Below are 23,569 nucleotides of genomic sequence, written 5' to 3'. Positions count from 1 at the left end.
TCTATAAGTGTTAAAATCAAGAACCTAACCTTCTCTGTTTTGTATGTGTCTTGAACTTGACCATTCCACATGACTTATACCTCAGTCACATTTGTATAAAACATCTGTTTTTGAGTCGCCGTAGAGCAAATGTGACTGAGGTATGGTGAAGCCAACTGTTTCACTGATCATTCTCAGAGAGTAACAAATGATTGAATGTTCATTAAGCTTGTTATAAATTGAATTGAGGATGTTATAGATTTTTATCACAGCTGTTTATCTGTAGATCACAACCTTAGCACATGGGTCAATCTGTTTTGTTCTCTATTTTTAAGATTCAAGTTCTCAAGGACTCTCTCTTGCCGCCACTATTGGCATTGTGGTTGGGGTAACCGCTTTTGTTTTTGTCATCATAAGCTGTGCCTGCTGCATATTAACTCTACATTACAAACAACAAAGTCAAGCAAGAAAAATGATGATGGCGTGAGTATCAAAATTTAATTGTATGGAATATTGTTGCAAGAAACGTTTTTTTATCTTTTTTTTTTTTTCTTAAATTCAGGACTCGTTGCAGAAAGACTTGAGATTAAATAAAACTCCTTAGATCAAATGCAACTTGAATTAAACCAATCAGAAATGTGTATTCGGTCTTAATTTCAGTTGCGTCTGATCGCGATTCTTTTTGCAAGGGGATGCGAATGGGTTTGATGCGAAGTGATTAATATCAGACAAAATACCATCCATGAAAATTAATTACAGAAAAGATTGTTTGTGATTCGTGATGAAATAACCACTGAAATAGACGTAGATCCTTTCCATCAAATCATATATTCGTTTTCGGGTGTATGTAGGTGAGTGTGTGTGTTTTTTTAGGGGGGAGGGGTTTAGGACTACCCTAGTATATCTCACATCCCGAGAGGGAACACAATATATATTCACTTTTTATTCCCCCATAGTTCACGTCATTTTTAAAATTAATTACTAGATTGTCATTAATGTGTATATCTTGAGATAATGATAAGGCGAATGATATAACATGAACATGTGTTGTTTTGATAAATTTTGTGTTTTTGTATAGATTCATCAAGGTTCTGAATAAGTCAAAATACGATTGTGTAGGTATGTGTGCATTTTTAGCATGAGAACAGTTTTCAATTAAACAAGGAATGTGCTGGATTTTTGTTGGGAAATATCCTTTATATAGCTTTATTTTGTAAGGTAGGTGCTCAAAGGGCCGTTTTGAATGAAAAGTAAAGATTAAAGAAATAGATACACAAACATTCTCTCATTGAAATTAGATCTGCCTACTATGAAAACAAGTGCGACAACTCCATAGGCGTCTTTTTTCCCCAACCATTCGCTATTGGCCTTTATTTGAGTTCAGTGATATCATTTTAAATATCGATATCCATGGCAGCTTTCACTACGTTTTGAGCGCTAGTGTACTGCCTCATCCATTATACGATATATACTGCTATTTATTCACTTTCACCGTCCTTTTATTCAGAATTTTTATAGTCACACTAGGATTTTGTATTAAGTCAAATCCAACGTCAAAACCAAACCAATCGATTTATTATAGATCATAATCATTAGCCTTTTTATTATAATTTTTATTATTTATATTATTCAGTGATGAGTATAATGACCACCCAGACTACGGTTCAAATGATGGGAGACGCCAAGCCATCGATCGCATGCGAGTGAATGGAGCATCCGGTCAATGGAACCCAAGAATGGTAATAATAACGTCTTCGTTTCATACCCCAGGGAGAGTTTTTGGGAGCTTTCGTAGCCACTACGTAGACGCCTTCTAGAACATAATTATAGAAGCTATTGTCGAAGGCACTTCATGACAAAGCGGTCTTTGTTGAAAATTAGTGAATCAAAACAGCAGTTTCGTCCTGGACTCTCGACAAAACGACATATTTGCAATTTTCTCATCCGGTCCAATATGCTGTCCTGGTCCTCCAATTTTCGACAAAAACCATTGAACTGCTCGCTGTGATTTGACATGCCTTTCCAATAGATTTACCACGTTGCAGAATCCGTCCCTATGGTAATTGAAAAAAAAAACTCTTTCAGGTCTGACAGCTTTCCTTGATTTTGATATGAATTAGTTACTGTCAGATAAAATGTCTTTTCAAGAACGCTCACATGGAAAACACATTCATCCATCCAGAACATTGATTACCATGAAACAACCCCTAACTCCATGCCATATACTCTCTCATTAATCCTCTCAAGTCTTAGCATGACATTTGCTAAATGTAACCCTTTTAACCGAACTTGATGAAGAAAAAAATCGCTCATCAATACGATTTTCCAGAGAACTAAGGTAATTAGGGAATTTTTGCAACACAACGTAGACGTGATCTGAAATGTTAAAAATCTATTTTAAAAATTCCTTCATCACATAGCTTTTGTCGAAAATCTGTGAATCAAAACTGCAGTGTCGTCCTGGACTCTGGACAAACGACATTTGCAATTTTTCGTCAGCTCCGAATCTTGGGACGATCTGCTGCCCTGGTACCAATTTTTGACAATGACCTCTAATCTGTTTATTATGATTTGACGGATATTTCCAGTAGATTTTCAGCGTTCCAGTAAGTGCACAGTGTTTGCAAAAACTCACTATTACCAAAGCAGGGCCACGATTGGTCAAATCCATGTTAGCCTGATGTATGTAGGTTGAGTGGGGCATGAATGCGGGAGTGGTGTCTTAGGGTGCACACTGCAATAAATAGTATACAAATCCCCTTTTAAGTAACCCTTTCCAAATGATTATTTGAGATTAATTACCAGTATTTCTGAATCAATTGTTTGAAGCTAATGATTTAGTGGCAATGACTTTTAATCGCAGTATTGTTATAGTATAGGAAGTATAGGAAGAGCCGTGGTGTAGTGGTTCTGACTCTCGCCTTGTAAACAGAGGGTCGTGTGTTCGAATCCCACCGCGGTCTAGCGTCCTTTGGCAAGGCGTTAATCCACACTTTGCCACTCTCGACCCAGGTGCTAAATGGGTACCCGGTAGGATGCGAAAGATATTGTATGTTTGATTTTGCCAGCGCCATAATGAGGCTGCGATGAATGCAAGGAATGCTCCCCAGGGAGTGAAAATTGTGCACTTTTCGTGCGGGATTGAAATGAATCCAATGACCGGGGTAATAATATGCTGTAACGCGCTTTGAGCCATTCTGGGAAAAGCGCTTTATAAAAATTGGCTATTATTATTATTATTATTATTATTATTGTTTGTTACCTTGTATATTCATGTTTTATGTATGCATATAAGGGATGATATTCCTATTTTTTTTTATTTTTTATCATTCTGTCATTTGTTTATAAAGGAATGCTCCGGGCTGGATATGTTTATATTCAAATAAGCAGAGTAAACTTCAAAGAGCAAAATGCTGAAAATTTAATCAAAATCGATAACACATAGCGAAGTTATTGAATTTTAAAGATTAGCATTATTCCGGTGAAACAGTTCTAGGTATGTCTTCATGAATATTCATTAGGTGGGTTGATGATGCAACATCCCAACTTTCCTTTTTCTTTTTTTATTACATGAAATCAGATCCCCCCATTTAAACATGTAAATGATGTGTCTCTATTATTTTGAATTAGGTTGCAGCAAGAAATAACTAATGTACTTAATCAGTTGTCAATAAACATAATTTCACATAATAAATACAAAAGAATAAGTGGGGATATGACATAATCAGCACACCTAATGAATATTCATGAAGACATGCCTAGAATTTTTTTACTGGAATAATGCAAATATTTTAAATTCAAGAGCCTTTCATTTTGTATCCGATTTCGATCAAATTATCAGGATTTTGTTATGTGAATTTTATTGTATTTATGGGATATAGATATATTCAGCCGGGAGTATCTCTTTAATAAATCTTGTAAAATCTTAAAACGAGGCATGTTAAGTTTTTTCAACAAAGATGGGTACCAATGGTAGATAATTTGACTATGCACAAGCACTAAAACCTAGTCTACATACTCTGAAGTTATTTTTATTCAAAATTAGTTACCAAACTAATTTAGATACATTACTAGTAATATAATAATAATTGTATTCTCTTAGTATTTCATACCACAATATTACAAATTGATTTTGAAGGTAATGAGGTTTAACCCTAAAAAGACTGGGGGGGGGGGGCTGATTCAGCCCCCCTCGACATTTTTCGCGATTAATCTGTAACGCGAAAAGCTGGCGCCGCGCCGTTCCATGACTTTTTTTTTTCAAGTCTTGCGCAACTTTTGAGACCAAATTTGCGACGCCCGGGTATGTGGTTCAGAAATTACGCAACATTTTGTAAGTGCATGTCGACCCGAAATCGCTCAAAAACGTGAATTTGTGTACAAATCCAATGCAAATTGTGTTTTTAGCCAAAATTCATAAATGTATCATTATTTTCAATTTTACTGATCAAACTCAATTAATTTCATCTTGTTTATGGTCAAAATAAAGTAGCGGACAATTTCCATTGAAAAAACAATAAAAAACAAAAAGTCGAAAAACATAGAAATACATAAGAAATTTTAAAAACAATAAAATGCATAAGAGAAGAATTGTGATATTGAATTTTTTTTTAAATGCATTTGATCAGAATTCTTCAAAGAGTCTGTGAATGAAAAACTAGCAGTTTAGAAGCCTTATTTATTTAATTAGAGCAAATCTTTGATATTACGCATAAATTAGCATAATTAATGAATTATGAGATTTTTCGGAAAATTTGATCCTACAGTCTTGGAGATTATGCCATGGGTAATGCACGTGCCAATTTTCGTTGCGATCGCGTGGTCGACGGCCGAGATCATAGGGGGGGGGGGGCTGAATCAGCCCCCCCCCCCAGTCTTCTTAGGCATCGAAATAGCCCAGTCTATTTAGGGTTAAAGGAAAAAATATAATCAATCTTCTCTTTTCATCTCAGGCAGAAGATAGGCGTCATTTTAGTACTCCCTTTGTCGTGGATGGAGGATACCCGGTATGTAAAGTTTTTTTGGCATTTTATGTAATCAAAAGAATGAATGTAATAGCATTGCCGGAAACCATATATACACACTCAATATTTCAATTACATTATTAAATCATATATGAAGAGTTTATTCCCCAAAGAGTTGGGTCCACTTCCGGCTATTCTATTTTTCCTTTACTTATATTGTAGGGTCGCAGGGGCGAATCCAGCCTTCGCCAATAGGGGGGGGGGCAGAATTTTTTTTCAGCCATATTTTCCCTGATCGGCCGCTCGAACATGACTTTTTTTATTTCACTGAAGGGGTAGTCTTGATAGTTACTCCTTAGGTATATGCTTATAAGTCAACATAGATATATAATATCATAATCCTTATTTACATAATGCAAGCGCGAAGCGCGAGCAAATTTCATTTGAAATTTAATGTATTTTTTCGCAAATTTGAACATTTAAGGCAATGTTTGATATCCTGAAAAGGATGTGTATGCAACTAAATAAATACTGTTCACGTGAAGTGCGAGCAGAAATTTGTGATACACATTTTGAACTGATCGAAAAGGTAGGCCTACCTACTGCTTGTAGTTAGCCATGAAGAAATTACTAATCAAATGATGCGAGTGCCAGGCGCAAGCAGAAATTTTTTGACATTTTCACCTAAAGAATGGAAATACTTAGCAGTTTTTGTAACTTAAACAGAATAGGAATACATGTATAACTTAACAAATGATGCGAGCGCGAAGCACGAGCGGAAAATGTTGAGATTTAGATCCAGAAACGAGACACTCTATTCATGTTTTGTAAATCATGAAATGGATGAGTAATTGGAGATCTTTCTTACATTACTAATGCGAGTGCAAAGCGCGAGCAGAAAATTTAGTATACGTTTTGAACTGATCAAAAAGGTAGGCCCTACCTGTTAAAGACTGCTTGCACTTAGCCATGGAGACGTAAATATTCCAACAATCAAATAATGCGAGCGCGAAGCGCGAGAAGAAAGATTTTGACATTTCTACTTAAAGAATGAAAAATGTTAATCAATAATTGTAATCGTGAACAGGATAGCTATTTAACTAAACAATTGATGCGAGTGCGAAGCTCTAGATCTAAAAACGGGACACTCTATTCCTGTTTTGTAAACCATGAAACGGATGAGTAATAGGGGATCTTCTCACATTAATGATGCGCCTGCGTGTTCCAGATTTAATCCTAGATCCTCTCGTTGGCAACGCAACCAAGATCTATGATATCACAGATGAACAACTCTCCCCTTTTGGACACTGAAAATGTACCCCAAAACATCTCTTTTTGCTCATTATAATCATATGACAAACGATTCATCAATGATATAATGTTGTGAAACCTCTGTACTTGTCCTCTCATAAAGAGAACACCTCACCTTGTGATAGATTCTATAAAAGTGAGAATATAAGTGAAATAAGTACTAAAGCAATGAGGGAGTTGTACGTTTGTGACATCACAGATCTTGGTCGCATTGCCAATTGGAGGATCTACATGGCATTAGTGATCTCAATATTCAAATGCTCATAACTTTCTTATTATTCATTCAATCTTCCTCAAACTTTCGACAATATGTTTCTTTGATTTTTCTCTTTGATATGGATTCAGCTGGTTTCAAGGGTTTCATTCTCCTTTAAGTAGTTTGTTGTGTAATCAATTGACACATACATAACTTGCCAATAAAAATGCGAGCGAGCAGCGCCAGCTGATACGTTTGGACAATGAAGCCTGAAAAGGGATATTTTGAAAACTTTATTGAATACACAAAAATAATAACCTGATAAATCAAGATTTGCAAGCGCGCAGCGCGAGCAGAAAATGTTAATATTCTGACCATAAAACTTATTTTTACAGAGCACTTTATAAAAATAAATTTGTAAATCACACAAAATAAGAAGTTCGATTTCTGAGGTTTGTATATTGACTTCCAAACTTGATATGTAAGCTGCATATTGTTTTGGAAATCACCTTACAGGCAATTACAGACATTAAAGATTCTTTTTATATTCCAAGCCTTCCCCTCATTTTAATTTCCTTTTATTCAATCGTCTTCCTCCTCTTCTTTTTTCTCCTGTTTTTTCTTTCTTTCCTTTTTTTTTTTTTTTGGTCAATTTTCGAAATAAAATGGATCTATCCACTTTCATTGGCGCATATGTTTGTGAGGAAGATGGGTGCGTGGGTGTGCATTCGTGCTTGTGGGGAGGGGTTACGTATGTGTTTATGTGTGCTTGTGAGGAGGGTGTGCGTGTGTGTGTATGTGTGCTTGAGGGGAGGGAGGGTGCGTGTGTGTTCATGTATGTGTGATTGTGAGGAGGGTGGGTGGGTGTGTGTGTGTGTGTATGTGTGCTTGTGAGGAGGGTGTGTGTGTGTATGTGTGCTTGTGAGGAGGATGGGTGGGTGTGTGTGTGTATTGAGCTTGTGAGGAGGGTGGGTGGGTGTGTGTGTGTATGTATGCGTACTTGTAAGGAGGGTGGGTGGCTGTGTGTGTGCTTGTGAGGAGGATGGATGCGTGTGTGTGTAAGTGTGCTTGAGGGGAGGGTGGGTGTGTATGTGTGCTTGTGAGGAGGGTGGGTGGTGTGTGTGTGTTTAAGTGTGCTTGTGAGGAGGGTGGCTGGCTGTGTGTGTGCTTGTGAGGAGGATGGGTGCGTGTGTGTGTATTGAGCTTGTGAGGAGGATGGGTGGGTGTGTGTGTGTAAGTGTTCTTGAGGGGAGGGTGGGTGTGTATGTGTGCTTGTGAGGAGGGTGGGTGTATGTGTGCTTGTGAGGAGGGTGGGTGGGTGTGTGTATGTGTGCTTGTGAGGAGGGTGGGTGGGTGTGGGTATGTGCGCTTGTGAGGAGGATGGGTGCGTGTGTGTGTATTGAGCTTGTGAGGAGGGTGGGTGTGTGTGTGTATGTGTGCTTGTGAGGAGGGTGGGTGCGTGTGTGTGTATGTGTGCTTGTGAGGAGGGTGCGTGTGTGTGTATTGAGCTTGTGAGGAGGATGGGTGGGTGTGTGTGTATGTGTGCTTGTGAGGAGGGTGGGTGTGTGTGTGTGTGTATGTGTGCTTGTGAGGAGGGTGGGAGGGTGTGTGTGTGTGTGTGTGTGTGTGTATGTGTGCTTGTGGGGAGGGTGGGTGCGTGTGTACATGTGCGCTTGTGGAGTTGGGAGGGTGGGTGCGTATGCGTGTCTGTGCTAGTGGTGGAGGGTGGGTGTGTTTGTGTGTATATGTTGATTGGAGTCCATTACTCCTTTGAGTTTTGGCCAAAAAGAAGAGAAAAGGTGATATCCAATGAAACATATTATGATTTAAAAAAAAGAAAAGGGTGAGAGGAGACACCTTTGTCTAATCCTGTCTTCACTGTGAAAACATCAATCAGCTGCCCTCCACGAATGAGTCTGGATGACATTTCATCTCATATGAATTGTTATTCAGGTATGTCGTATTGAATGCTTAGATCTATCATTGATAAGGTGCATCTGTCCATTTGAGAAGGTCCATCCGGTCCATCTATATAAAATCATACATTCATAAATATCATAATGGTAAACGCAATGGTACAACTACATTTACAAATTTTACTACTACCAAAAATAATATTAATTATGATGAGAATGATAAAAAATGATAGGTACACATGCAATAACAATGATCATACTGATAACAAAATTATAAAAAATTTAATGAATAATGATGGGCAATTTAGTAAAATATATATTCCGACCCCCCCCCCCCGTACATGTAGGACCTTCCGGAAGTTATCTTTTTCTGATTTCTGGTTTATAAAGTAAGTCTGTATTGCAACAAATGATCATGACTTTGGCAGTTTATGAAGTGAAGTAAGAAATGAGAAAAAAAAGGTCGGTCGTTGGTTGATTATTTGATGGATTTTTCTTTGATGATAATACGGGAAATAAAAATTTTCATTATCCCTTAATGAAGCACCGTATACCTTTTGAAGGCAGCCTCGCCTACCTCCCGTTCACATGGTAAAAAAATGAATGATAATTCCAGTAAAAATAAGGCTAATGACGAATTTTTAGCACGCGTGAAATGAAAGTAAAATCACAAACGCTAATCGCAATCATTAATTCAAATTCTACTCCGGAGGTGAATTCCAGTTAACTTTCAGTCAAATTACGGTACAAGTTTTACGTGTGAAAGGCTTGACCTCCAAAACATCTTTGGGGGCGCAGCTTACGTGTCCTTTCAAGCCCCTCCGTAGATAATACAATTGTCATGCACTCATCGTATCGATGCAGTGCTTTGATTGACACGTTACCAAGGACACATACCGCCTTCGCTCGGGAATTTGAATTAAAATCACAGTTATCGAGTGAGCGTGTGAAAGGTCCGATGATTTTAAAGACGATATGCAATCATCAATACGATGATGATTCAAGATTCACGTGTAAAAACGCCCTATGTTTTATGAAGAAACGAATCCGCCATTTCGCTTTCCTCGCACAGGCGAGTTACGTGTAAAACTGTACTTGTTAGTTTGCCATTGTTTAAATATATTCTTTTGTACTATCTCATTACAGGAAAGACGTGTGGATAGAAAAGCAATCGGTTATTGATTGATATGATGACTTCTACCTTCGGAAAGGCACGGATAAGACAACGGAACATGGATTTGTGATAAATGTTGCATACCTATTTTAGGGAACAATTGGTTTTAATTATTAGTATAGGAGGAAAAATATATATCGTCGAGGCCAACAGTGGGTATTAGACGCACAAGAAACATTTCTGAAAAGCCTTAGGAACATCGATAGTATGCAGATCCATATAGATAATCATATCAAAACAAACTCTTAAGAATATCTTTAAAACAGTGACCGGTCAGTATAACTGACCATTAACACCAGTCATTAGAAAATATTCATATTACATTGCTGAAATAAACAAAAGGTCTTTGATGTATTCCAGTCAATTATTTGAAAGAGGATTCATTTCACAACTTTATTATAAATGTTTTAAGAAATCATTCATATTTGTATGGTGACTTATCTTACATAATAGTTTCTATTTTAGTAAGCCAGACCTATGAACTATAGAATCTAAAATTTACTCTAATAAATACGAGTAGTTTAAATGCATCTCAATTAATTACAGACTTTTTTACTTTATCATGTTTCAATGTCCCAAATCTACATATTTATTATCATAAATTTTAGTTTTCCACTTTAAATTTATTTCGTCTTCGATGACACAAGTTATACAGCATGTGAGTTATCCACAATGCACTATTCAGGATAATACTACTAACAATAATTGTAACGATGAATATACAGTTTTACACTATGCTGTTTCATTGCCATTTCGCCTTATTGATTGTTTTTCTTTGTCTTCATTCAATTGAAGGATAACAATGTTTTCTATACATTTGTCAAAAAAGTGTCTTCAATAATATCATTTAATGTTCTTTTCATTTAATGTTCTTTTTTGGATGTAGAGAATATGAAATCAGTACATGATAATCGTTTTTTATATATCAATAGGTGATATTTACTGATTAACTGGTATGACATGTGCTAGCAGAATCCTTCAACGTGACTATTTGTTTCATGAAAACACGTACCCCCTCTATGGCCTGTTGTAGAAATAGTTGCAATCAATAGCAACTCCAAAACCAAACTCAACTTAATTTCATCTAATATGATCATGATACATTATAGTAGTGTGTTAATTTTTTTAGTTGATATTAAACCCAATCTTTTTTTGGGGAAACGGGTCCAGAACTGGTCTAGTTGGAACCTGTAGTTGTGGGACCAGTAGCTGATTCTTCCTGGTAAGGTGATCGCATTATAGAAATCAGATTTAGAAATATGTTCAGAGTATCATTTTTGTATTCAGTATTTTTACAGAGAAGGAATATTATGGGAAGATAATGATTTACAATGTTAAAAGCTCGAATTGAACAGCTGAAGATAAATTCACATTCTTTTCTTCTCTCTGAGCAGTCATAAGTTAAAGGGGATGTTCACCCTAACAAAACGTTTATTGTAAATAAAGCAGATACATAAATTGAAAAAAATATTACCGAATTATTAGAGTGCGAGCAGCTTTCATACATATTGTATGGTCTAAGAATTTTTTTTTTTTTGGGGGGGAGGGGTATACTTTCCTTAAGTATATTGATCGACAAATCAGTTCACACCCTTTCCTAAAAGAAAACAAACTAAGATAAGTCATCACGAACCATTTCAAAATAAAAAATGTGCATTTTATATTACAAAACATTTGGAGCAGCATCTCTTTTACGACGTCACTAACCAAAAACTTAAAATTTTAAATATTTTTTTCAATCTTCATTGGATTTCCTTCAAACCTTCAAGAATACTTTTTCTTTTCTGCAATCATTACAACAAACTTTCCTTCAAGGTGGACTTCCCCTTTAACCACTCTGAGAGAATTTTCTGGCAGGGAAAGCTAAACTAATCCAATTATTAATATTTACATGTGCATTACAATCAACCATTATAGAGGTACTCCAGGCTAAATAATAAAAGGATATTGCAATCGATTAAAGGGATGTTCTAGGCTGAAGTAAATATGATTTGAAGAGAAAAGAGCTGACAAACAAAATACTGAAAAATTGATCAAAATCGGACAAGGAATAACAAAGTTATGACATTTTAAAGATTTGCATTTTCCGGTGAAACAGTTCTAGGCTTGTCTTCATAATTATTCAATGGGGAAATTGATGATGTCATATCCCAACTTGTTCTTTTGTATTTAATTATATAAAATTGTGTTTATGCAAGTTTTTTCCTCTTAGAACTAAAAAAATGGATTGACAACTGATTTAGTGCATTAGACATTCATTGCTGCAACTCAGTTCATTATAAGGGAGACATATTATTCTCAAGTATGAAATGATGAAAACTAGTGGTTTCATGTAATACCATACATTAAAGGAAAGTGGGGATGTGACATAATCAGCCCACCTAGTGAATATTGATGACGACGTGTATATAACTGCTTTCACAAAATATTGCTAAACTTTAAAATTTAATAACTTTGTTATTGATGAAATTTGATTTCGCCGGTATTTCGCTTTATGAATTTTACTCTATTTTTTCAGATATAAATATTTTCAGTCCGGAGTATCCCTTTAAGGGTTATCTTGGCAGAATGATTGTCGAGGATCTTGCTTTCAAGCTACAATTTATTGTGACAAAAAATGGAGGAACGAATTTCTTAGCTCTTCTTGAACTTTTGTATTATTGCAGGGGGGGGGTGTGCTGATTTTCATTTGAATAGACTTATACTACTCCAGCAAAAAGCATTGCGCGTTATTTGCCATTTTCATTATCGGGCACACACGAATGTTCTTTTTAAAACTCATGGTATTAATAATAATATAATAATAATAATATGATAATAATAATAATAATAACAATGATAATAATAAAAACGGCATATTTACCCATGGTAGCCACTTCAGTTCCGAAAACTGTTCTCCCAGTGGGCCCTGCTATTATATTATTCTGACGATACATGATCTTTTACCATTATAATCTTGGATATTTTATGTACAACCTTAGTAGAGATGAACTACCAGATATATTTTATTCTATGTTTACAAGAAATGTCAATATCCACTACCTTGCAAGATCCGCTGGACCTTTCCGTTTACCTAGAACAAGGACATTATTGCCAAACAAAATGTTCATATCTTCTGGCATCAAACTTCGGAACTCACTTTCACAAGCTTTACGAAATAAGCCTACAATTCAAAGTTCCAATAGAGCATTTAAAAAAATCCCTAATAACTAAAATAGTCAAATTATGCATCCTGCTTAGGATACAGTATCTTGGGGATCTTCTTTTCCCGTCTCTGTCTCTTTTCATTCGATCTACCTCTGCAGATTTGCTTTTTGTTTGCTCTTATTTATTTTCTTTTACTCGTTTCTTCTCTGTATTTTTCTTTTTCAAATTGGCCGTTCTTGTACTATTTAGCAAGTCCTGTTTTTGTATAACTTTTTGTTACTAGAACACGGTGTATTCAGTAAGCAGTCAACAGGCAATTATATTGATACAGAAATGTTATCATTACATGTACTGGGTCAGAAATAAATGTAAAGTAAATTGCACATGTACCTTACAATGTACATTATAATGTTGTTGTTTGTACTTTTTAGATTAAAGGTTGCTCAATCATATATAAGTACAGTAGGATGTCGAAAAGAAGTGAGAGTGAGAGAAGGGGGGGGGTGATAAAATGAATGAGACAGACACAGTGGTGGGAAAAATGAGTCAGACAGTGATGAAAATGAGAGACAGACAAAGGGAAAAATGAGAGGGAAGGAAAAATGAAAGAGACCCAAACGGGGAAAATGAATGAGAGATAGAGAGACAGTGGGTAAATGAATGAGAGAGACAGAAATTATAAAGAATACAAAAGACCGAGAAAAAAAAAGATTTTAGATGTCAATTGTGATAAAAAAAGATTTGTATGGCTTCCGTGGGCTTTTTAAATGTTTTTTTTTAAAGTAGCCTAGGGCTAGACTATAGGTTTCGAGATCTAGAGTCTTTTAAGTAACGTTAAGTTCTCTCGGCCTAACAATAGAGTCTACTATAGGCTAGATCTATAATCCAAGTTATATCTAACTGTTAGCTGTTCTAACTACTGTACAAGCTGTTATTTTCGCGTACAGAATTTTTCGCGAATCGCGGGGGTCCGGCCTTTTTTGTGCGTTGTTAAATTCGCGATCGGAAGATGTACGAAACACTTCCACAGCATTTCAAAGAAGCAAAGCTAGTGCAAATCATGTGCAAAACTATACTCCTCAAAGTCTCCATGCTGATTTGTCTTTTGTACATAAATATGTCCCTGTAAAAACAGTTACAAAATGGCTGCTGTAGGCTGAAAATCCACAATTCATCCAAGTGGCTTTAATTAGGGTTTTATTCAATGGTTTAAAGGGTGAAGTAGTACATTGGGACAAGTTACAAGGAGAGTCAGTGGTCTGGTGTCCAAAAATCCAAGATGGTGTCCAAAAAATCCAAGATGGCTTCCAAAATTAGAGTTAAAAATGGCTGCAAATAATCAGAATGGACATAGTTCATTTCATATCCGCCTGTGACATAGTGATTTTGGTGTTTTAAATAAGACATTGGGACAAGTTACAAGGACAGTCAGTGGTCTAGTATGTTCAAAAATCCAAGATTGCTTCCAAAAATGGAGTCTAAAGTTGCTGTTGCTACTTAAATAAACCCCGACATAGTTTGCTCAATATCCAGAAATATGATTTTGGTGTCTACACCATGGTTAAATGGGTCAAATAATACATTGGGATAAGTTACAAGGAAAGTCAGTGGTCTGGTATATGCAAAAATCCGCAATGGATTCCAAAAATTGATTCTTAAATGGCTTCTAATACTTAAAGCGGACATAGCTCATTTCATTTCGGCCTGGGAGATGAGATTTTGATGTCAAAACCATTGGTTTCAAGGGTCAAATGATATATTAGGATAAGTTACAAGGACAATCAGTGATCTGATATGTCCAAAAAACGAAGACGGCATCCAAAAGTTGATCTTAAAAATAGGCTGCTGTTACTTAAAGCGGTCATAGCTTATTTCACATCCGCCTGTGAGATATGATTTCGGTGTCAAAACCATTGGTTTCAAGGGTCAAATTATATATTAGGACAAAACAGTGACAGTCAGTGATCTAGTATGTCCGAAATTCCAAGACATCTTCCAAAAATAGAGTAAAATGTCTGATGTTACTTACAAAAGGACATAGTTGTTTAATATCTGTCTGGGTAATATGAGTTTGGTGTCTAAACCATGGTTTAAAGGATCGAGTAATACAATAGGGTAAGTTACAAGACCAATCAGTTTTCTGTATGTTAAAAAATCCAAGATGACTAAAAAAATTGGGTGTAAATTGACTTCAAAATATACAGTTTATTAGAAAAACACCAGGTATGTCCAAAAATCGAAGATGGCTTTAAAAGTGGGGGTCTTAAATGACTGCTGTTACTTAAAAGTGGATATAGAACATTACAAATACACCTTGGGGACTTTTTTTTTTGGTGTCTACACTCTGGTTTCAAGGGTCAAAAAATACTTTGGGACTGGTTACCATAATATGCACTTATCCATTTTGCCTTAATATCCAAGTTGTCTTTTAAAAATGGGTTCCAAAGTTACTGCTATAACTTAAAAATTGACATAGTTCATAGAATATCCACCTGTGGGAAAAAATCCTGGTGCTTACACTGAAATGCATGGGGATAAGTTATCATTAATTGGTAACAGCACCCATTTTGATGAAATTTTAGAATTCGTTATGGATTTTTTTTGGACAAAGTGGAATACTAACCACCCTTGTTACTTGTTCGTGTGTATTATGTGACCCATCATACCACAAATTAGGCACCAACATTATTTTCTACAGATAGATATTGGAGAATTCTGACCATTATTGAGTCATATGAGTCGTTTTAGATGCTTTTTTTGAAAACCCTCTTGAATTTTTTTGGCAAACTGGACAACTGTATATCAATGTAACTAGTCCAAACTATTTTCAACCATAAATTATTTTAACCATGAAACCATAGTGCGGACACCGAAATCATATCTCCTTGGTAGATTTTAAATGAACTATGTCCATTTTTAAAGTAACAGCAGTCCTTTTAGACTCCGATTTTTTGGAATCCATCTTGGATTTTCGACATACTGCCTTTTTTGACAAACTATGTTCTTATGTTTCGACATACTGATTGTCCTTGTAACTAATTATCTGACTTTTAAAACCATGGTATAGACATCACAATCATATGCCCTTGAATGATATTACATGAACTATGTCCATTTGTAAATACCAGCGGCTAATTTATACTATTTTTGAAGCCACTGTCGACTTTTGGACATACTTGACCACCCATCGTCCTTGTAACTTTTAGTCCCAATGTATTATTTGACCCATTGACCATGGTAAAGGCACAAAAATCATATTCCCGGATATTGAACAAACTATGTTTTTTTTTTATAGCAACAGCATTTTTTAAAATCCTTTTTTGGAAGCCATCTTGAATTGTTTAACATACTGGTCCACTGACTTGTCCTGGTAACTTGTCCCAATGTATTATTTGACCATTAAAACCATGGTCTAGACACCAAAATCATATATCCCAGTTGGATATGATATGAGCTATGTCCATTTTAAGTATTAACAGCCATTTCTGGAAGCCATCTAAGATTTTTGGACACACCAGACCACTGGCTGTCCTTGTAACTTGTCCCGATGTACTACTTCATAAAACTATTGAATGAAAACCAAATTGAAGCCACTTAAGAAAGTTATAGATGAATTTTGGATTTTTAGCCTACGGCAGACATTTGGGTGCCATCTCAGAATTTCCTGGTACCCTGGAGTGCAGCTAATATTCACTCTAACTTGTATCAATAAATTCGTTTACCCACAGGGCAATGGAATATGAACCCAAATAGGATTTATTTAATGACTACACAATGACACATTATGATGCCACCCATAACTCATCACAAGTTGAAACTAGTAAATATTTAGGAGTGGTAGTTGACACAAAGCTTAGTTTGACCAGCATTTCCAGTCAAATATAAATAAAGCCAATAAGCTAATAAATCTAATTAGAAGAACATTTGTTTATCTTCACTAGGAGAACTTTTTACTCCTATACAAATTAAAGCACTATACCCCATTTGGAGAATACTCGTGCATTATGGACTCCATACTTGAAGAAACATATTCAAGCGCTAGAAAATGTACAAAGAAGGGCCACTAAGTTGATACTGAGGTAAAGAAACTTTCATATGAAAAAAAGATTAATTCAACTACAACATTAGCATATCGCAGTGCCCGAGGAGATATGATCAAAATATACAAGTTATTTCACTGGTATGAATTGGGTCAGGTGCATGGGCCTACCAGCGGTCATGGAAAAAATGTACATTCCGAGGTCAGATAACTGAGAAACCAAAGAATTATTTTTACATAAGAATGATGAAACCTTGGAATAGTCTAAGTAATGAATTAGTAAATGCACACAGTGTCCACATCTTCCATATCTTCGAGAATGGACTGGATAAGTATTGGAAATGTGAACCAGAGAAGTTCTAGTTCGACGCTGACCCACCAGAACATGATCCCGTCAACCTAAAGAGGAGACACAATTTGGAAATGAATACATGAGTCTTAGACTGCGTTCAGAAGAATCCAAAGGAAGTAAGTAAGTAAGAAAGTAAATAGGAAGAAGACGAAGAAGAAGGAAATAAAAAGAGATGGGGAAAAGAAGAAGAAGACGAAAGGAGATCAGTGAAAAGAAGGAGAAGAAGAAGGAAGAAGAAGAAAAAAGGAGACGAAAAAGAAGAAGCAGAAGAAGAAGAAGCAGAAGAAGAAAGAAGAAGAAAAAGAATGGAGAAGAAAAAAGAAGAAGAAGGAAGGAGAAGAAGAAGAAAGAGGAAGAAGCAAAAAAGGAGAAGAAAAAAGAGAAGAAAGGAGAAGAAGAAAGGAGATGGAGAAGAAGATTAAAGGATAAGAATAAAAGGAAAGAAGAAGAATGGGAAGAAAAAAGAAGAAGAAAGAAAAGAAGAATAAGAGGAAGAAGAACAAGAACAAGATAGAAGAGAAGAAGTAAGAAGAAGTAGAAGAAGAAGAAAAAAAGAAGAAAGAAAAGAAGAATAAGAGGAAGAAGAACAAAAACAAGATAGAAGAGAAGAAGTAAAGAAGAAGTGGAAGAAGAAGAAAAAAAGAAGAAAGAAAAGAAAAATAAGAGGAAGAAGAACAAGAACAAGATAGGAGAAGAGAAGAAGTACGAAGAAGTGGAAGAAGAAGAAGGGGAAGAAGAAGAAGTGGAAGAAGAAGAAGGAGAAGAAGAAAAAGAGAAGAAGAAAGAATGGAAGAAGAAAAAAAAAGGGGAAGAAGTACAACAGAACAACAACAATGATATCTCATTGCAGTATATTTGGAAAATTCTTACTTGAGTCTTCCTCATGCATTATTTTATATTTCTTTTTCACATAAAAATGTCATTTGCTTAGTTTTATTTTCGCTCATAAAAGAGAATGAGTAAATACAGTATTCTGGTTTAGAATAATAAATTCAATACTAGATACCCCATTGTGACGAAAGAACACAGTGTCACCTTTTTTATGAAAGGAAAATGGAATATTTTCACGTTCCGAAGGTTGTTTTCAAACCTTGACATATCAAAATAGCGAACAATCCAGTTGTGAACAAGGCGCTGGCATGCCAATAATATTCACTTAAACTTTCAATATATGAGATGTAGGATATAAATAAAAAAATACCTATAGGTCTTTTTTTGGCAATTTATGTTTCTAGATAATATATGTCATTTCAACTTATAAAGTAAGTTGAAATTCTCATCTCCAAGAAACAATTCAATAGTAGATACTAACACATCGGTTTTGACATTACAATGATTTCTACAATTTCTATTCATCCTTTTACTCATGATATAGGTCATTTATATGAAGAGCTTGAATCCAAAAGGGGATAAAACCTCTTTTTACCAAATTTAATTTTAAATACAGTATATTGGACATGGGAATCAAATGCACCATATCGCATTTGAAGTTTTTTGGGGAATTTGGTAATAATTGATTGTAAATTTTCCAAAAGGAGCTAAATCGACGATACGGTCATTTGAAAAAAAAAAATAAGACAGCAGTAGATAGGGAAAGTGATGAATAAAAAAATGATTTTCAGAAAGAAAGGCAAAAGTTGATTTAGCTCCTTTTGAATAAATCTTTTTTTATGAGCCTTATCAGTCAATAAAGATATCATATTGAATTAATACATGTATAAGTCTAAAGTTTGTTTAAAGCAGGGGTAACCAAAGAATCAAAACACTCACGCACATGGGCGTACACTCTAGATCAAATATTATTTTGGGATACAATGTACGCACGAACAAATTTTGGACTCCTCCCTCTTTTAGATAGGGACTATTTACCCTGGCCCACATACATTAATATCTGAAACAAAAATGATCAAAATATTGGTTACAGTTCACTCTAGACTTTCCTAAGAATGAATTTCATTGTCCATCAACACATTTGAAAATCCCCTCCAAAAAGAAGACAATTGAAGTGCAAATTACTCAACATGAAAGGCTACAAGAGTATCTCTTTGCATAATTATATAAATAAAGTAGGAAATGCGAGCTCTTTCAGATTGGATGGACGCAATTTTTGCACTCTCTGAATTGATACAATTTTTATATGTTTATTTAATACACTGTTGACATACACACAATGCCTTTGAGCCACACCTATTCTTCAAAAGGTATTGCAACCAAACAAAAGGAGCAAATCAAAGACAGGGAGAGATAAATACAGGCAGAGAGAAAGAGAGAGAGGAGAAAATAAAGAGAGGAATAGGGAGAGAAAAGAGAGAAGGAGAGATTGGGCGCGGGAGAGATGTAAGTTTGTGTTAAGCCAAGAAACAGTTGAGAACGTACCACAGTCCATTGTAGGAAACTTGATAAAGGAACCTAGTTTATAACTTCTAATGTAGTAAATTATTTGATTGTCGGAAATAATGTGGATTTATGCAGCATTCGTACTGTATTCCCTATCGCTATCTTCAGGAATTAATGGCCAAAGCGGTAAGCTTCTTTTATCATTTATGTTCCCGTTTGCGTCATTCTGATCTCTCAAGATAAATACATTTATCATTCAATATAATTCAAACATTGCATTATAGACATCACGTTGTATCCCAGGGCAAAATTCAATTCCGATTCCAAAATTTCAATTCCAATTGAAACCCATTGAAATTTCAATTGGATTCAATTGGTTTCAATTTGGACAGTTGGTATCAATGTGTTTCAATAGGTCCAATGGGTCCAAATAAGATACCAGTTAAGGCCCTATTGTAGGGTCTAGTGGTCTCAATTCGGCCAACTGGCCCCATTAGAATTCAATATGAGGGACCAATTGAAAACCAATACCCATTGAATTTTCATTTGGTTTCAATTTGGTTAAAAAAATCCTAAAGCTTATTTGTTATCATGTGAATTTCATTTCCATTTAAAGTTTAGTCTATATTAATTTTTGAATTCTACCTGAGAGAGAGATGGGGAAGGGGGAATGGGGGGGGGGGGATCTATTATTATTATCATTGTCATATTTGCATTTTTAAACTTTTGATTCCTGTCATTTACAAGCTTTTATAAAAAGCTTTCTACAGGTGTTCCAATTTCCATTTATTTCTCTTATGATCTTAATTTGCTATACTGATGTATTTGATTAAATATTTTGCATATACATGTATATTTCAACTGTACATATTTTGATGTTTTTAATGGAAAAGAATAAATGAATTGAATTGGTTTTAGTTGGTTTCAAATTTGATTCAATTGGTATCACTGGGTTTCAATAGGTCCAATCGGTCCATATAAGATACTATAGTTGAGTTCCTTTTGTAGGGTCAATTGGGCCAAATGGCCCCATTTGAATTCAATGGGGGACCAATTGAGGACGAATTTATGTATATTGGGGCCAATTGGTCCCAATATTAATTTAGCTTCTTATACAATTTTTGAACAAAAAGGAAAATCAAATTTTAAAGAAATATTTGAAATATTCTTAGAAGAAATAAAATGGAGAGCAAATAACAAAAAAAGTATTTTTTTGGAAAAATTGCAAAAGGAAGATTGAAAAGTTAACGTAGGCACTATGTTTGCTTACTATTGAACATGTATTTAAAATTCTTTCTTGCTAGACTTATATAATGTCATTTTTTTATGTTGAATTTTAATGTATATCATGCTGTTTTTTTTTTGGTTTAGTGTACAGTAACGATGTAAATAAGAACATACAAATAAAACAAAGTTAAAATAATAATTTTATATACCGCAAATTTGCAAATTGCCTCTCAGCGGTTAAGAGAAAGGATATATGAAGTATAAAGGAAATATAAATCATCGAAATACTTTGCACAACAAAATGTATCAAAACTCACCAGATCATGAATAAAGAAATACCATCAAATTGGCCAATAAACATATAAACATATCTATTCTCACTGCTTCTTTTTGTCTCTTCCTGCTTCTAAGCCTTTGCCGGTCAAAAGAAAATCGGCAGTGACGAATAAGCGCCACTTAACTATAGTTGGTACTGGTCAAGAAGAATCGGCGCCACCTAGTTCTTGATCGGAGCCGGTCAAGATATATCGGCACTGCATGATTCTTAATCGGCGTCAATCAAGAATAATATTAAAGCGCGACCTAAATCTAAGTGGACCCTGCCTGCATTTTAACCGGTGCCAATGAAAACCAATCAAAGCATCTTGATTCTACATGTAACAACGCCGGTTAAAACTAATTGGTGCATATGGATTTCATTACCTGCGCCGGTGATAACTAATCGGCACCTTTTGATTTTAACAACAATGCCTGTGGAAACTTATGGCGGTACTTAATTCCAATACCAGCGCCTGGTAAAACTAATGCACTGCAAAACCTCTGATGTTGATTTACCACTAGCCCAGAATCTACATATATGTCCACACCAAATAGGTATTGAAACAACAACAGTCTGGAATCAAACCGATGCTGTATTAATACAAATCGGTGTTGTATAAACACCTTTCTGGTGTTAGACCAAAACCAAACTGGTGTGTAAAGACCTGGCGGATATAGAAGTGAAATGGAAAGGCGAGAAAGTGGAGGTTAGGGTTAGAATGAGTGTACATAGTCCTTAAAAGGGCTTTTAAACCAAGAGTGGAAAACTTGAGTAGTAGGCAGGGTGAGAGGCTTGAGTAGGAGGCTGGTTCAATTGGAGAGGTGAGAGAGGCTTCAGTAGATGAGAAAAACCTGGCTTGACTCCACGAATGGAGCTGTAGGGCTGGAGCAGGATAGCATACCCGATGCTTTGGTCGGGTTGACTGTCCGTCTACAGGACTCAAGCCTCTCACTCTGCCTACTAATTAAGCGTTCCACTCAATGTGGTTTACAGTTCTTTTATTAACTCCACTCATTCCGAAAAGAAAACTGTACTTCCTAGACAAGGTGACATTTAGACCAAGCGACGTTGTAAAAATAGTTATTATGCCTGTGGATGACTTACCTCTGAAAACATTCGATATATTCAACAATATTCTTTTATCATTTTACAAAATATTTGTTATTTTACTACATTTTGATGAATAAGATTTACACATTCATATTTTTTCTTGGATGTTTTGTTCTTATTCTTGGCTGTTATGAACTGAATGGAACAGTGGTGTGTCCGGATGACGTCACAATGACTGTGACTCCAGGGCAAGATGAGGTAGCAGTATCTTGGGCTGACCCAACACCGGATGGTACACCGTTGACGATGGAGTCGTCACGTACTAACGGATCAATGTTTGGTGTAGGTAGACATGCTGTACTCTACACCGTCGATTACACAGGCGGTGTTTCAGTGGTGTGTTTATTCTATGTCATTATCACAGGTGAGCGTTTTATTTTAAACACCACACCATCACAGGTATTTTTTGCGCAAAGAACTACATGTAAGTGGATATGACATACTTAAGTCATGCATAATTGTGAATGGACATATAATATCACAGTTTATGACAAAAAGTTCAGAGAGTTCTCCCAGGCTTTAGCTGACCAATATGGTGACGGGCTATACAAAGTTGGTTTAATGAGAAATGTTAGGCCTGGACAAATTATTGGTGAATCTTTGAATTTAAATTTGCTTATAGCAAATTTTTCAAAGAATTAAAACCTCAACTTATGCATGATGAGCGAGAGTGTACCTATGTGGTTTTTTTTTAACCCTAAATAGAGTGGGCTATTTCGACGCCCAACAAGACTGGGGGGGGGTACCCATGGCATAATCTACAAAATTATTATATCCAATTCTGCGAACAATCTCATTGCTAATTAATAATGCTAAGTTTTGCGTAACATCGAAAGTTATTTGCTCTAATTAACTAAATAATGCCCCTAAAATGCTAATTCTTGGTCTTCATATATACTCTGAACAGATTTATTAAAAAAATATTCAACATCACATTTTTTTCTTATGTATCTTATTGTTTCCTAAGTGTCTTATATATTTCCTTGTTTTACGACTTGTTTTTCATTGGGAATTGTCAGGGACTTTATTTTGACAATAACAAGATGAAATTTATTGATTTAATCAGAAGGAAAAAAATGATGCATTTATAATATTTTTGATAAAACCACTATTTGCATTGGATTGGATACTTTTTTGGGTCTTCATGCACTTACAAAATGTTGTGTAATGTCGGAACCGCCTACCCAGGGGTCACAATTTTGGTCTCAAAACTTGCGCGAGACTTGAAAGTAAAAGGTCAGCAAGCGACGGGGTAAAACAAAAATGCGCGGCGGATTTATCGCAAAAAAATGTCGTCTGGGGGGCTGACTCAGCCCCCAGTCGTATTTGGGTTAAGTGTGTTTAAATGCACACGTTTCTTTATTTCAATCCATTCCATTCCAATCCAATCCATTATTTCAATTTTAATCTTAATTAATTATAAAGTCAATATAATTGACCAAATCGTTCTAAATTCTATGCACGTATATATTATGTCAGTGTTTGACTTTTTGTAAAT

The 23,569-nt window shown here is 35.5% G+C and overlaps 1 long non-coding RNA gene across 1 annotated transcript; it reads left to right on the top strand.

Annotated features, from left to right (window-relative positions):
- Window positions 1–1,618: 1,618 nt before the first annotated feature.
- On the top strand, window positions 1,619–9,625 carry LOC129268003 (uncharacterized). Its single transcript, XR_010294960.1, has 3 exons — window positions 1,619–1,718; window positions 4,932–4,985; window positions 9,513–9,625. It is a non-coding gene; the product is annotated as an uncharacterized LOC129268003 (long non-coding RNA).
- The last annotated feature ends 13,944 nt before the right edge of the window (window positions 9,626–23,569 follow it).

This window comes from Lytechinus pictus, chromosome 10 (assembly GCF_037042905.1).
Source record: "Lytechinus pictus isolate F3 Inbred chromosome 10, Lp3.0, whole genome shotgun sequence".
NCBI lineage: Eukaryota > Metazoa > Echinodermata > Echinoidea > Temnopleuroida > Toxopneustidae > Lytechinus > Lytechinus pictus.
This window is presented reverse-complemented; position numbering and strand designations above follow the sequence as displayed.